Raw genomic sequence first — 13,536 nt, forward strand, 5'->3', positions numbered from 1 at the left:
CAAATCAAGAGAACCAAGTTCTAGAGTCCGAACCGCAAGAAGATTGCGAGTAGATGCTAGTTTTCTTTATTTTCTGTTTATTTCCTTATTTCTTATATTTTGTTTTAAGACTGAAATTCGTAGTCCCATTTGGTTCTTTAAGTTATTGTGTAGGGAATATAAACCTTGAACATTTATTACGCTTTCGCACTTAATTTATAATTTATTTCCTTTAGATATTTACGGGGTCGTTATAGTTGGTATCAGAGCTACGTTCCTCGGACCCATTTCTTGTATAAAATCCTTAGGGAACACCAAAACAATGGATTATCACTCAACCATTCCTTGTGAAATACAGGTACAGATAGATAAGGAGAGGAAGACCCCTACTAAACTGAGCAGCTCGAGATGGTTTGCTTAGAGAAGATGTTGACTAGATATTTGAGATGCTGGAGAGACTCATTATTGCCTAGCAGGGCCAGGAGGAAAGGAGGGAGCTACCTGATCCTCCCCCACTGCCACAGGGTAGAGCCACCCCTGCAACAAGAGGATCCCGAGCCACCCCGATACGACCTTGCTCCTCCACAATACCACTCGGCACCACCATAGTATGATCCAGTGCCCCAGCCGCAATACCCCCCGGCACCACTACAGTACAATCTGGTGCCCCCACCGTATCAGCAAGTACCACCGCAGGGCCATCCAGTCCATCCTCAGCACGACCTAGTCCCTCTTCCATGGGACCCAGCTCCTCCCATGATGGACCCATGCTACATAGAGAGGTACAAAAGATTAAACCCATCTACTTTAATAGGGGGATCCTCTTTCAAAGATGCCGAGTACTGGTTAGCAGAGATAGACAAGGCGTTCAAGACTAGTGGAGTGATTCCCGAACAGAAAATTATCCTTGTTACCTACATGCCAGTGGGAGAAGCAGACCACTGGTGGAAAGTCAAACAGACCACCCTGCCTGTTCCAATTACTTGGAAATAGTTCGAGTGGCCTTTCATGCAAAGTACCTTCCAGAGCATCTCCGACATCTGAAGGAGATGGAGTTTGTACAGTTGGCCCTGGAGAACATGACTATATCATAATATGCTCGTAAGTTCCTAGAGTTGGGCCGATATTCCCTTGAGACATTGTTGGATGAAGGTAGGAAGGCTAGAAGGTTGGAGTGGTGTCTCTGTCCAGAGATCAACCAACAGTTGTTTGTGTTTGAGTTCAGTACTTATTTGGCTGTTCTGGCAAAGACACAGTTAGTGGAGAGGAGCCTCCATACCTTCTCTCAAGCAGCAGGGAACCTCAGGCCCTCAGCTCCACCCCACAGACCAGCACTTACTGCACCTGTTCAACAAAACAAGAGTCCCAGACCGATGATTCAGGCTTCCCCTCAGGCTCTAGTGGCAGGACGCGGTAAGATGTGTCAGCATTGTGGCAGGGATCATGGGGACCAACCCTACTATCGCCTCAATAACACTTGTCGCATATGTGGTAGTGCCCAACATTATACGAGGGAGTGCCCGAGGAATCAGAATCAGGCTAGACCACCTATTTAGGGTAGGGCTTACAATCTCAACCAGCAGGATGCAGAAGCCAACCCGGATGTGGTACAGGGTATGTATACTATCTGTAACTATCTTGCTCATATTTTGATTGATACTGGTGCATCGCATTCATTTGTTTTACCTATTGTTGAATCAAAATTTAATGTATTACCTGATAAACTTGATTTTGTGTTGTTTGTGTCTACTGTTGGGAGTACGACAATATTGGAAGAAATTGTATATAGAGCCTGTGTCGTAGATATAGTAGATAGGAAATTGAGTGTGGACCTAATAGAATTAGACATGGGGGACTTTGATGTAATTTTAAGAATGAACTTGCTAGGGGTGTATCACACCACTGTAGATTGTTTTAGAAAGAAGGTTGTATTCAATCCTCTTAATGAGAAGCCATTTATAAATTAATAAAATCGTTTAGCATTTGTTCCCTCATGAAAAATTTTCTTATTATCAAGTACTTTAACCTTGTTGTTTTCTCTAACTAGGCAAACCCAAGAAAGAGATTTGTATTCAAGAGATTTTAGTAGTCTAAGACTTTCAAGATGTGTTTCCAGATGAACTATATGGATTACTAGTGGACAGAGAAGTCGAATTCACCATAGACCTTTAGCTAGGCACCCAACTGATTTCAATTGCTCCTTACTGTATGAGCCGTGTTGAGATGGAGGAACTGAGGAAACAGATCACTGAATTACAGGACAGTGAGTTCATCTAACAAAGTGTGTCCCCTTGGGGTGCTGAAGTCACATTTGTAAGAAAGGGAGATGGGACATTGAGGTTATGTATTGATTACAGAGTCTAAATAGAGTCACGATCAAGAACAAGTATCCCCTCCCCAGGATTGATGACCTCGTTGACCAGTTGCAGGGTGCCCGGGTCTTCTCCAAAATAGACCTGTGTTCAGGTTACCATCAGGTAAAAATCAGGGCAGAAGACATCTCCAAGACAACCTTTCGAACCAGGTACGGACACTATGAGTTCCTGATCATGCCATTTGGACTAACCAACACTTCAACAATCTTCATGGACTTGATGAATAAGGTTTTCAGACAATTCTTGGATCAGTTTGTTATTGTGTTTATTGATGACATCTTGGTTTATTCAAAACGCAAAGAGGAACATGCCCACTATCTAACTCAAGTTTTGCAGGTTCTAGACCTATCTTAAGACAACTATAAGGTTTCGAGCATGTATTAGGTCTTAATAAAGCTTTAAAACTGCGGTGTTACATCTAAATCTTAAGGTTTTAGTCTTTTTTTTTCGTAATGTTATGTTGCACTAAGAAACAAAAGTTGTGTCCTAAAATTTAATTTAGTATAGATTATGTTTTATTTAGTTATATGGTAAATTTTGTACCGAGCATAAATTTTATACTTCATGAATATTTCTTTAAGTTTAGGTTTATACTTGAGGACGTTTAATCTTTCATTTTGCATTTTGTTTCCCTTCTTAGTTGGATTCAAAAGTATAATAAGAATAATATATAGCTTAGCTAGATATGAGTAAGGACTTCTATAAGATAGATAATTGGTCATGAACCTCCTCAGTTTTTGCTTCACTTACTTGAACATGATGGTTTTGGTTATTTACTTAGGCATGATGGCTTTTATTGTTAATGAATAATGATTTTTTCTTAAAAGAAATAATTTTATATTGGATGCTATTGTATTGACTTCCATTGTATAAGTTGATTTAGTATTAAAAAAAAATTCTACTAAATTTATAGTTTAATTAAATAATAAAATAGAACCTAATTTGAATGAATTATTTAATATTATAATAAATAAGTGAATCAAATGATGTATTTTATTATTTAAAATATAGTATTTGACGACTAATTATGAGAACTAACACTTCAGTGAATAATGAGAGGCGATTGATAGTGACTACAATGAAATGCAACCAACACAAAAAATAAAAGCTTTAACATCTTGCAACAAAGTAGATCACATTTTCTTTAGGTTTTAAGACAAAGATGAACTATTTTATTTTTAATTTTTTTTGGTACACCTTTTTGTTGCTACAAAAGTTAAACAACTTTTTTTTTCAAGTAAAGAAATAGATAGGGTAGCACGAAATGGACACATGAGTTCCTTTATTTGTCGCATATTACGTAGCAACATTTCAACTTTTGTGCTAGTATGAATCAACCGCTAAAATTATATCGTCTATTAATTAATTTCTAGCCATAATAGGACCATTTTAAAGGTTCCAAGTATAGATTTTATACTTGATGAATATTTTTTTAAAGTTTAGGTTGTTACTTGAGGATGTTTAAGCTTTCATTCTGTATTTTGCTTCTTTGCATCTTAGTTAGATTTAAAAGATTAATCAAATAATACATAACTTTGCCAGGAATGCACTAAGGACTATTGAAAGATATATATTTATTCATGAGCCTATGTTTTTGGTTGACTTGCTTGAGCAAAATGGCTTTTACTGTTATTGTATGATGATTTTTTCTTAAAAAAAAAAGAAAATATTGTAATGGCCATTATTGTATTGACTTACATTGTATAAACTAATACCGTACTAGAAAGAAATACGACTAATTTTGTATGTCAATCGAATAACAAGGTAGAACTTAACTTGAATGAATTATTTAAGCTAATATAAATGAATAATAAATTGATGTAGATTTACTATTTAAAATAGAGTATTTGACGATTGATAAGGAGAACTGATGCTTTAATAAATAATGAGAAGTGATTGATTGCGACTGCAATAAAATGCAACTAATACAAAGATAGAAGCTTTGATGTCTTATAGTAGAGGAGATCAAATTTTCTTTAGGTTTGAGTACATAAAGATGAACAAATTTATTTCCAGCTTCTTATGTATTTCTTTTTGCTGATATAAAAGTTAAATAATTTTCTTTTCAAAATAAGGAAATGGATAGGTTTTGCATGAAATGGACAAGTTACTTCTTTTATTTGTTGTATATTTAGTTAAGGACATTTTGACTTTTAGTAACAACGTCTATTAGCTGCTAAATTTGTGTCATTTATTGTCTAATTTTTAGTCAGATTTAAAAGTAACTTTCATTTTATATTTTTTTTCTCTTCTTCTTAATTGGATGTAAATGTGTAATCAGATAGTATATAACATAGCCAAATATGTAGTAAGGACTTCTGAAAGATATGTAGTTTGTTCATGACTCTTAGCTTTTTGTTCCCTTGCTTAAGCAAAATGGTTTTTATCCAATATTTTTTTATAAAGGAAAAAGTAAGTGTTGTATTGGATGTTATTGTACTAACTTACATTGTTTGCTGACTTATGCAATACTAGAAAGAAGTACGACTAAATTTGTAGTTCAGTCAAATAATAAAATATGATTTAACTTAAATAAATAATTTAATCTCATACAAATGAGTGAATCAAATAACGTAAATTTACTGTTTTAAAACTACAATATTTAATGACTGATAAGGAAAACTAATCCTTTAATGAATAAGGAGGGGTGATGGATGATGACTGCAATGAGATGTAACTAACAGAGGAAGAGAAGTTTTGGTGTCTTGCAACAGAGGAGATTGAATTTTCTTTAAATTTTAGAACATAAAGATAAACTATTTTATTTTCAGTTTCTTTTGTACTTCTTTTTGTCAATATAAAAGTTTAATTTTTTTTCAAATAAAGAAATGGACAGGTTGTGCATGAAATGGATAAGTGGCTTCCTTTATTTGTTACAAATTTATGTTGCGACATTTTTACTTTTTATGACAATATAAATTTGCTAGTAAAATTTTATTATTTATTGTCTAATTATTAGCAGCAATTAACTGTTCTCAAAGGTGCCAATAAAATGCCTTTTATTAGTTGAAATAATTTATTTTGAGAAAAACCATCTTTGTTGTTTATACAATATTAAAATGAATTAAATTAAACCCTTGTTTTTTTAAAAAAAAATAATTTTTCTCAAATAATTTTTCTCATAAAATTGTTGGCAAGATTACTCAAAACTCCATTAATTATTGAACCAAATCACATACCTAATATTTATTTAAGGCATTATATTCATTAATAATGTCTCATTTTATATAATTTATCTTTCCAAAGTCGTAATTAATTTCCTCAACCCATATTCTAGATCTCAAGCCCATCATAATCATTGTTGTTTTTTGACTAGTTACTATTCACTGCCTGAAACGTCGTTGACCCAACACAACTAGGGGCCATATCATATTTCATTCAAATTTACTTTATTTGCTTATAGACTAGAACCCCAATGAAACAACCCATTTGTTAGTTTCTCAATATTACTATTTCTTTCCTATCTTTGTTTGTTTTGAATTAATGTAACCTCTCAAACTAAATTTTATCCTTCTGTCTTAACCCATTCCTAAAGGCTGGGCTCACTTAAATTTTAATTACTCTTATCCCCTTCCTATAGGCTAGGTCCACAAGATTTAATTTCCTTCTTGTTTTTTGCTTAATTTCTTGAGGTTTGGCCCAATTCATCACTGAAATTCCTTTATTCTTCCTACGAGCTCAACCCATTCGAGTTGGGCTTTCCTTTCCCTTTTTGTTTATTTATTTCTTTATTTTTCCTTTCATTAGATTCAATCCACTAAAATTTTAGACCCCTCACCAAGCCCACTTTACTTATGGACTTCATGCGTCAGAGAAGGTGGATAGAACTTCGTAAGGACTATGATTGTGACATCTTGCACCATCCAGGTAAGGGCAACGTGGTAGTCGATGCACTCAGCAAAAAAAGTGCAGGTATCTTAGCCCATTTGATAGTTTCAGAATGCAGACAAATTGGGGCCACACAACAGATTCGACTTCAGAACTTGAAGAGAGTCACATGTTTGGGCCATTTGACCGTCTAGCTTGAGTTAATCCAGAGAATAAGGGAAACTCAGTCAGCTGATCCCGTCCTAGTAGCCCTCAAGAATGATGCACAACAGGGAGTTAGCTCAGAATTATGAGTCTCCGCTGTCAGGTTACTCCGATTCTAGGACAGGGTGTGTGTTCCAGGTGACAATAAGTTAAAGAGAGACATCATGACAGAGGCCCATAGCTCAAAGTTTGCCATGCATCCCGGAAGCATTAAAATGTACCAAAGCATGCAACCCCGGTTTTGGTAGAATGGGATGAAAAAAGACATAGCTGACTTTGTGTCTAAATACTTCGTATGTCAGCAGGTCAAGGCAGAGCATCAGTGCCCAGGCAGGTTACTTCAGCCTGTACCGATCCTAGAGTGGAAGTGGGAACATATCACAATGGACTTTGTGACAGGGTTACCTAAGGCACGCTCAGGACATGATGCCATCTGGGTAGTTGTTGACCGGCTTATCAAGTCTTCCCACTTTTTAGCCACCAGGATGACTGATCCCTTGGACAAATTGGTAAGAATGTATATCCAAAAAATAGTCAGATTGCATGAAGTCCCAGTGACAGTGGTGTCCGATAGGGACCCCAGGTTCACTTCTCAGTTTTGGAGTAGCTTTCAGCAAGTCATGGGAACGAAGCTGTCCCTCAGTACTGCCTTCCACCATCAGACTGATGGATAGTAAGAAAGGATAATCCGTACACTTGAGGATATGCTCCAAGCTTGTGTCCTTGACTCTGGGGGCTATTGGGATGACCATCTACCCCTGATAGAGTTCGCCTACAACAACAGCTAGCAAGCGAGTATTGGCATGGCTCCGTATGAGGCATTATATGGGCACCTATATAGATCGCCGATTTGTTGGAAAGAAGTGGGCGATAAAAAACTGTTCGGCCCGGAGCTGGTAGAGGAGACTACATCCAAAATAGTTAAGATCAAGAAGAACATTTAGACAGCTCAAAGCAGGCAGAAGAGTTATGCAGACACCCGGAGGAGAGATTTAGCATTTGAGAAAGGCGACTGGGTATTCCTTAAGGTCACTCATTTCAAGGAAATTAGTAGGTTCGGCAGGAGGGAGAAACTGAACCCCCGATTTATTGGACAATTTGAAGTCTTTGACAGGATTAGTACCGCTGCCTACAACCTAGCACTGCCTCCAGAACTTTCCAAGGTTCACAATGTGTTTTATATGTCCATGCTACGCAAGTACAATCCGTACTCCTCTCATGTCTTGGCCCACGAACCTCTCCCACTCCAGGAGGACTTATCTTACGAGGAAGTACCAGTTGGCATTACAAATCAAAAAAGTAGATTACTCCGCAATCGGAAAATATTCTTTGTAAAGGTCGTATGACAGAACCACACACCAAGGGAGGCTACGTGGGAGCTAGAATCAGACTTTAGAGCCAGGTACCCCCAGTTGTTCGATCGAGAGTAAGAGACAAATTTGAGGAACTAAATTTCTTTTTAAGGGGAGGAGAGTTGTAACACCCAATTTTTTTTTGAATTATTTTTATGTTATTTTATTATTTCTATATAAATATAAATATGTGTTAATTGAATTTAATTGAATTTAATTTGATTAAATGAAAATAATAGTAATAATAATAATAAAAAGGGTAAAAAAAATAATTGAGGATTTAATTGAAAACAATTTTGGGAAAAAGGGGTGAAAATTTAGGTTCTGTGGTATTTTTGAAAGAAATATCAGAAAATGGGGGTCAAAACGTAATTTAAAAAAGTTACGCCACGTCAACTGCCTGGTCAACAGCCCTGACCAACCAGGACGCGCCAGGTGGTAGAGACGCTGATGCGGGAGGCCACACAAGAGCGAGCCACGTGGGCGACCCGCGTGCGCGCGATCGAACAACTGAGATTCGTTCCTGCGCAAACGGACGACCCAGATGAAAAACGCGCACAGACGACCCAGATTCCATCACGCACGGATAGCCAAGATTGCATCACACACAAACGGTTTAGATTGAATCGCGCACGGACGGTCCAGATTGAATCGCGATGAACGGTCCAGATTCACTCCCTATTTAATCGCGATCGGACGATCCAGATTAAATGCGATGGACAGCCCAGATCAAAAGCAGATAGGTATAAATAAACTCATCTGCACCCAAACCCTAACCCTAGCTGCCAGAGCCCCTCATCTAAGAAGACAACCCAGCCGCCAAGGAGCCGACCGCCGCCACCCGCCGCCGCACCGGAGCAATTTCTGGCTACCAAACGAGGTAAAAATCTTACCCTTTACTTAGAATTTGATTCCAAACCCACCCATGGCCAAATTGGAGTGAAAGAACCAGCCAATTGGCTGAAAAACGTCGCTGAAGCTCAACGGCGTGGCTACGGGGTGTTTCAGTTTTTACCCCCATTGAGGCCCTTCCCAATTCCCATTCGATGTGATTTTTCTACCGTTGTGATCACCGTTTCCTCTTCTACAGGTTGACCAGAGTAAAATACCCAACCTCAACATGAGCTGGAGGAGTCGCCGCACAGGAGAGCCCCATCGCTGGAGAGTTTTAATTTTCTACATTTTTTTGACCCACCGAGGGCCCTAAGTGTGTTTTCTCACAGGAACCAATGCAAGTTTTGCTGAATTTAGCCGAAAACGGCCGAAAATAGCCAAACCAAGGCAGATTATTGACACGAGCAGTGGCGCCGTCACCCGAGCACGGCGAAGCAGCCGTGCCAGAATTTTAAAATTGGCCGAGTAGGTCCTGGGTATGATTTTTGGGTTATTTGGGACATGTGTAGGTACCGTAAGCACGTTTCAGTTCCCGAGAAAAAATTCAGGGAACCTAGAGACTGCACGTAGGCGCAGTAACAATCTGGTTTTTGTCGTTGAATCAGGTAAGGACCCCTCACCCTATTTCCTATCATGGAATTAATGTTTGAATGAATGATAATACTGTATTTTGTGCAAATTAATAGATATGCATAATTAATTAAGGTTGCTTATGGAGCCCGAACCGGACATTATTCTCTGTCGATTCCTGTTTGATTTATTTTACAGTTTAAATGCATTATGGTATCTGGTCTATCTATTCTATAGTTTTAAATGCATGTATTACTGTTTTACTTGACCATTGTGTGATTTTAGAATTTATAATATGATTGTATTACTGGGTGCATGTTTATTGTTTATGTGATTATCTTCAACTTGGTAACGGAGACTATGGAAAAACAGATGAGGTGATAGCCTCATTAGATATCCAGGGAGATGGTGGACCAATCGGGTTCATAGAAAACCCTACTGTGAACGTTGTCTCATACCGGACGGGGTATGAAAACTTAGTCATTTAGCGATCATACTGGATGAGGTATGGGGACGGCCTGCTTCATCCTCATACTGGACAAGGTATTGAGGTTTAACGTCTTGGCGCTCATACTGGACGGGGTATGGGGATGGCCCAAGAATTAAGATTGTTAAGGAGAATGGTTAACGTGTAGCGGGGACACCCCTATGGATCCCCATGGATATTAGTAGGCTGATAAAAATGAGAAACGGTGATAATTAGTTATTGTTAATGAATACAGATTTATGATATGTTTTATGTTACTGATTATGCATGAAATTGTGATCTGTATGATGTTATTGTCTTTATAGGTTGTTTTCACAGGTTCTCCAAGGGTAAGAAAAAGGGTAAATGGTTTTATTTTAAATAAATGTATTGGTTTAAAATTTGTGCTCCATTGGTTGTTTTTGGTTTTCTACCAATCTTTGCTTCTGTGACGGGGATATAGTGTGATGTCCTTACTGGGCTAGTGTAGCTCATTCCTTATTTAACCATTTCAGATCAAGAGGACCTGGTTCCTGAGCTCGATTCACAAGAAAACTGCGAGTAGGTGCTAGATGCTTTATAGTTTCCTTTATTTTTCTCATTTCTTGTATTTCTTTTAGAGAACTTATTCTGTGATGTTGTTTAATACTTTTAAGTTATTGTGTAAGGGATGTTAACCTTAATCTTTTATTTAGCTTCTGCACTCAGATTATTATTATATGTATTTCCTTTTGAATTTTCGGGGCCGTTACACATGAGTTCCTCTATTTGTCACATGTTACCTAGCAACATTTCAACTTTTGTGACAGTCTGAATCAACCACTAAAATTATATCATCTATTATCTAATTTCTACCTGTAATCGGACCCTTATTAAAGGTACCAGATATAAATTTTATACTTGACGAATATTTTTCTAAAGTTTGGATTGTTATTTGAGGATGTTTAAGCTTCCATTTCGTATTTTGTTTCTTTTCTTCTTAGTTAGATTTAAAAGTTTAGTAGAATAGTACATAACTTACCTAGAAATGTAGTAAGGACTATTGAAAGATGTATATTTATTCATAAGCCTAAGTTTTTTGTTGACTTGCTTAAGCAAAATGGTTTTTACTGTTTATGGATGAAGACATTTTCTTTAAAAAAAGTAAATGTTGTAATGTTGTTATTATATTGACTTACATTGTATAAACTTATACCATACTAGAAAGAAATATGACTAATTTTATAGGTCAATGAAATGACAAAATAGAACTTATCTTGAATGAATTATTTAATCTCATACAAATGAATGAATCAAATGATGTACATTTACTGTTTAAATATAGTGTTTTGACAATTGATCAAGAGAACTGATGCTTTAATAAATAATAAGAGGTGATTGATGGCGATTGCAATGAGATGCAACTATTACAAAGATAGAAGTTTTGATGTCTTACAATAGAAGAGATCAAATTTTCTTTAGGTTTGAGTACATAAAGATGAACTATTTTATTTCTAGCTTCTTATGTATTTACTTTGCCGATATAAAAGTTAAATAATTTTTTTCAAAGAAATGGATAGATTGTGCATGAAATGGACAAGTGGCTTCCTTTATTTGGTGTATATTTATTTACTTAACGACATTTTGACTTTTAGTGACAACCTCTATCACCTGCTAAAATTGTGTCACTTATTGTCTAATTTTTAGTTGGATTTAAAAGTAACTTTTCATTCCACATTTTGTTTCTCTTCTTCTTAATTGGATGTAAAGTGTAATTAGATAGTATGTAACAGAGCTAGAGATGTAGTAAAGAATTTTGAAAGATATATAGTTGTTCATAAGTCTCAATTTTTTGTTTACTTGCTTAAGCAGAATGGTTTTATCCATGATTTTTTTTAAAAAAGGAAAAAGTAAATCGTGTATTGGATGTTAGTGTATTAATTTACATTGTTTAGTGGCTTATACAGTGTTTAGGAAGAAATATGGCTAAATTTGTAGTTCAGTCAAATAATAAGGTATAACTCGAATAAGTAATTTAATCTATATAAATGAGTGAATTAAGTAACGTAAATTTATTGTTTAAAATACAATATTTAACGACTAATAAGAAAATTTGATACTTCAATAAATAATGAGAGGTGATGAGTGATGACTGGAATGAGATGCAACTAATAGAGAGAGAGAGAGAGAGACGTTTCAGTATCTTGCAACAGAGGAGATTGAATTTTCTTTAGGTTTTAAAACATAAAGATAAACTATTTTATTTATAGTTTCTTTTGTACTTCTTTTTGTCAACATAAAAGTTAAATAATTTTTTTTCAAATAAAGAAATGGACAAGTTGTGCATGAAATGGATACGTGGCTTCCTCTAAATTTGCGGCATTTGAACTTTTAGTGAAAATGTAAATTTGTTGGTAAAATTTTATCATCTATTGTCTAATTTTTAACAACAATTAACCATTCTCAAAGGTGCCAATATAATGTCTTTATCAGTTGAAGTAATTTATTTGGAGAAAAACCATCTTTGTCATTTATACAATATTATAAATGGATTAAATTAAACTCTTGTTTTTTTAAAAGAAAATATTTTTTCTCATAAAACAATTGGCAAAATTAATCTAAACTCGGAACACAAAATACAAAAATATACAAGTTCATTAATGCATAGAATATTGATAACCTAAATATTAATCACTAGAAATGATTGAGATTATTAGCAATTTGTTATAAATACTAAACTCATTATAACTCTCCGTCACTTCGGTGAGCATTGTAGATACGAAAAAAAAAATAGTCTCCTTTCTCTAGGTAAAACCATTTTCTCTTCTATAATTGTTTCAAATAGGATGGATCGAAGCACGCAGCTCCTCGACATGATCCCCTCAATGGAACAAGAGGTTTAGTGCTTAACATCTTATCTATTTTTTTTCTTATTTATTTACTGATCATGTATATATATCGATATTATTGATTGATTTGCATTCAATTTTTTTAAAAGGTACGGTAGATAACTTTTTTGGAATAGCATATAAAATGAAAGGAGTATTTGATTGCGGTCTTAAATATTTCTCTAATCTACTCTCCACTTTCGTAGTTGAATATGAAATCACCTTATCAGACATGATTAAAGCTTTGTATGTGTACATAATATATATCTCGATATAGATCTGAGTAGTTATTAACCACGTTTGACTAGTTAATGGGTTTTAATTATTTGGTCTTCTTCTCTTAATTTGCAGAGACAAAGTATCTGATGTAGATTTTCCTAAAATTTGTGTACTTTGCAATAAAAAATGACTTCTTACTTCTGAAGGGAAAAATAAACATCCTTTTTGAGATAATTTTTTATTTCACATATTTTGCGAAATTTTATTTTTATATATATTTTTTCTCTTATGGATTTCATGAAAATTTTAATAGAATTTAAATTTGCTGATTTATAAAGTATGAGTTTTACTTAATTAAAAATCTGCTTTGCCAGCTAATAGTTATAGCTATTAACAATTATAATGAATTTTAACAATATGGTAGTAGTTAAAATTTTTGTATTTTATTTAATATTTATAAGTTTAAGTTTCACTGAAGATGTAAAGTTTATATTTTAATTAAAATGTAAAAATATTTTTTTTAAATATTAAACATTGTAGATTTCAATTTAAAAATCTTTATTATTATTATTATTCCCTTAATGGGATATGTATGGTGATGTAGTTGGAAGCAAGGACCACCCCTCGCAAGCGCAAACGCACTCCTTTAAATTAAGGTACTCTTGTTTCTTACAACTTATTTAATTCGATTCTTATTTTTTTTAATTCGAATAGTTCTAGTAATGGAGAATATTACTCTCAATTATTTTTCTATTATAACAAATACAATTTCTTTTTAACTA

At 35.0% G+C, this 13,536-nt stretch overlaps 1 pseudogene; it reads left to right on the forward strand.

The window, feature by feature from the left end:
- The first annotated feature begins 811 nt into the window (after window positions 1-811).
- LOC148240173 (protein kinase G11A-like) overlaps window positions 812-13,536 on the forward strand; it is a 40,502-nt pseudogene continuing 27,777 nt past the window's right edge.

Source organism: Carica papaya, chromosome 9 (genome assembly GCF_054855325.1).
Source record: "Carica papaya isolate Zhongbai chromosome 9, ASM5485532v1, whole genome shotgun sequence".
Classification (NCBI taxonomy): Eukaryota; Viridiplantae; Streptophyta; class Magnoliopsida; order Brassicales; family Caricaceae; genus Carica; species Carica papaya.